This window comes from Silene latifolia, chromosome 4 (genome assembly GCF_048544455.1).
Source record: "Silene latifolia isolate original U9 population chromosome 4, ASM4854445v1, whole genome shotgun sequence".
In the NCBI taxonomy this organism is placed as follows: Eukaryota; Viridiplantae; Streptophyta; class Magnoliopsida; order Caryophyllales; family Caryophyllaceae; genus Silene; species Silene latifolia.
Genome location: NC_133529.1, coordinates 23,252,975 through 23,256,992, shown reverse-complemented (window position 1 = coordinate 23,256,992; position 4,018 = coordinate 23,252,975).

Sequence of the window (4,018 nt, the reverse complement as noted above, 5' to 3'; positions counted from 1 at the left end):
GACCTCAAACGGAGAAAGAAGTTAGAGGATTCCTAGGCAAGGTGCAGTACATAAGTCGATCCATATCGAAACTCACCATGATCTGCGAACCTATATTCAAGAAGTTAAAGAAAACAGATCACACCATGTGGGATAATGACTGTCAGAAGGCTTTCGACCGAATCAAGGAAATAATAGCCAAACCACCAGTGCTCATGCCACCTCAACGAGATCAACCTCTTGGTTTATATCTCACAGTAACTGAAACGGCCATGGGCGCCATGCTAGCTCAAACCGTAGGAAAAGAAGAAAGAGCTATCTACTACCTTAGTAAGAAGTTCTTGGAGTACGAGTGCAAATACATGTCACTCGAGAAGACATGCCTCGCTCTTGTGGGGGCAACGAAGAAGTTACGCCATTACATGCTTAGCTACTCCGTCAAAATATACTCCAAAATGGATCCTGTCAAATACCTCTTCGAGAAAGCCGTTCTCAAAGGACGTTTAGCAAGATGGACTTTGATGCTCTCAGAGTTCGATCTCAAGTATGTACCTTTGAAAGTTATATGGGGCGCGCCGTTGCCGAATTCTTCGCAGAAAATCTCATTAATTATACACAAACGATAGACACATGGTCGTTTCCGGATGAGGATATACTCCAAACCGATGTAGACTCCTGGGACCTCTATTTTGATGGACCATCGAACTTAAGAGGATTTGGAATAGGAGTGTTGCTCATTTCTCCTGAAGGCGAGCATACACCAATCTCTGTCAAACTCGACTTCGAGGTGACAAATAACGCTGCAGAATACGAAGCTTATCTCATTGGATTGCAAGCGGCAGTAAGTTTAGGCATCAAGAATCTTCGAGTACATGGGGATTCATCTTTGATCATCAACCAAATTATGGGATCTTGGAAAATCCGAAGCGAAAGCTTAGCACTTTATCAAGCCAGAATAGACCAAGTAGCCCAATTCTTCGATCAAGTGACCTACCTACATCTACCTCGAGAAGAAAATCAATTTGCAGATGCTCTTGCAAAACTTGCATCTTTGATTAATATGCCAGATAGCATGGCAGAAATGCCTTTATACATCGAACGACGATCAGAGCCAGCGTATGTGCACCAAATCACCGATGAAGAGGAAATCACAGAGGAACCTTGGTTCCAACCGATCCTAAACTTCAAACTCAATGGCACCTATCCACCAGAAATGGACAAAAGGGGACAACGCGCTATCCGCCTACTAGCTTCCCAATACGTTCTCATGCAAGGAGAATTATACAAAAGAACACCTCTTAGTGTAATCCTACGCTGTCTTGATCATTCACAGGCACGGAAAGTGATGGAAGAACTCCATGATGGAGAATGTGGCCCTCACATGAGTGGACCCATGATGGCAAATAAAATCACACGTTTAGGGTATTATTGGACCACGATGGAATCTGATTGCATCAAGTATGTAAGACATTGCCATATGCCAAATCTTCGGGAATGTACAACATGTCCCTCCTTCATTGCTTTACACCATGACATCTCCCTGGCCATTTTCTGCTTGGGGAATTGACATCATTGGCAAGATCACTCCAGCCGGAACAGGAGGACATTGTTTCATCCTAGTAGCAATCGATTACTTCACCAAGTGGGTAGAAGCGGCTTCTTACATTAGTCTTACAGCCAAGAATGTGGCAAAGTTCATACAAACCAACATTATCTATCGATATGGTTGCCCACATGAGATCATCAGTGACAATGGATCACATTTCCAAGCTGAGACTGAATAATTACTAGCCAAGTACAAAATCAAGCATCACCACTCCTCGCCATATAGACCACAAACCAATGGCGCGGTAGAGGGGGCAAACAAGAACGTTGTCACGATTCTCAAGAAAATGATTGACAACTATAGATATTGGCCAAGCAAAATACCCTTTGCTTTATGGGGATACCTTACATCTATTAGGACGCCCACTGGGGCCACCCCTTTCTATTTGACCTACGACATGGAAGCTGTACAACCAGTCGAGCTAGAAATACAATCCTTGCGTATTTTACTCGAAAGTCAAATCCCAGAAGCCGAGTGGAAGAGGGATAGATATGAAGAGCTCATCCTCCTGGATGAACGAAGGTTACTTACATTACATAATGTGCAAACATACCAAGCACGTATTAAATGAGCCTTCAACAAAAGGGTTAAGCCAAGGAATATAAAAGAAGGAGACTTGGTCCTCAAATCAATTAGAGCTCTTTTACCTATCGATCCACGAGGAAAATTCAAACCCAATTGGGCCGAGCCATTTCTGGTCAAGTCCATACTTCCAGGGGGTGCGGTTAGGATCACAGACCTAGATGGGAACGAATATGCCAACCCAACAAACCTCGACCAACTGAAACGTTACTATGCCTAGAATAGGAGCAAAAAACGCGCCTCGCATAACCTCACGTGTCGCTCTTGTGGCACGGAATAAATGGCCCCTGGACAAGCTGAATTAAGCTAATGTCACTTTGCTCTTGCATTTTGACAAATTGTCATCCTCATATCATCAAACAAACTAAATTGCATTTTAGGAGTAAGTAAAAGCTCATGCTTATTTTGCTAAGTTCATTACAAGCTCTTGCTTAGAACAATTATTCTATTACATTTATTTGAACTACGCGCAAGGGTTTGATTTCATTTTTTTAAATGAATACGTAGGCAATCCTTCACGGGATACAACCCATTTAATTATTTTAAATGTAAATAGAAGGAAATTTACAATTGCATTTGAAATTCGACAAGAATAATGAAAACAAAATCACAACGGTTTCATAACCAATTAACTTTTTTATTTCATTTCTAATAATAATAATAATAATAATAGTACGCTACATAATAAAAATAATGGCTAGGATTCTAAAAAACCCCAACTTCTTCTTGCAATAATAATAATAATAAATAATAATAAAGACTCAGGCTACTCTTCCATTATCCCTTTGCCTTTGTCATTTTTGTCAAATTTCTTGTCCCGACCTCGAGCCGGATGCTCTTGCGCCACTTCAAACCTAATCACCAACGGTCTCTCTCGTGATCTTGTTTTGCCATTCTTGTCAACCACCATCTCGACGGCAGGAGAAGTCTTCGGTTTCTTCGAAGGATGAACAACTCGGAATCCGGCTTCTTCCTCTCCCTCAGTCAGATGCTTCTCTTTCTCCTTTTCCACCTCGCGAACCTTGTAGTCAACAGGTTCGCACTTCCTCAGTCTCTCGTGCTCCTCCGAAGTAGTAACTTTCCTCCACCGCAGATAGGAATCTGACACCCATAGAGCACTAACAGAAGAATTCAAGAACCAAATGTTCCTCTGAGCCCATTTGATGGCCCATTCTCTTCGACTCTCAGTAGTAAGCGCCACGGCATCTGGGATGACGTGTCAAGCTTCGGAATCATCTGCTTCAATCCAACCTGCCTCATCAACCTCTCTGGAAAGATGCATATCATAAACTCCAAGCCGGGGATGCGCACGGACCGGGTAGGATCCAAGGATGATACTCTAGTGACAGATTTGAGATGCCACCATGGTACGATCCATCTAATTAAGGGGCCATCTTCACTCTTTAATTTGTTTTCCCAGTAGTTGCAGACTCGAGTGAAGTCCACCATGTAGAGCCTGGTCCTCATTGCAATTGAGCGAGCATGATAAGCAGGAACATTAGCTGGGGGCTCGATCAATCGAAGACGCTCCATAAGCCAGACCTAACAAAAGCGGGTATTGGAATAAAAAAAAAAAAGAAGAATCCAAAAAAAAAGGAAAAAAAAAAGGAGAGAGAAAAGAGTTCTTTTACCTGCAATATGATGGGACTCCCTAGATAAGGAAGGTCACGATTGGCTTTCCTGTTATCTAAACCCAATAGGATCTCTCCTAAACACAGGCAAGCTGAGCTCCTGCGTAGCTCCATTTGCTCAATCAAGCTCAAATAACGAGGGTCGCCTCTCAAATCCTCATCAACATGCCCTTGAAGGACATATACATGTAATAGGCAAAACCCGAATGCCCTTCGCCTC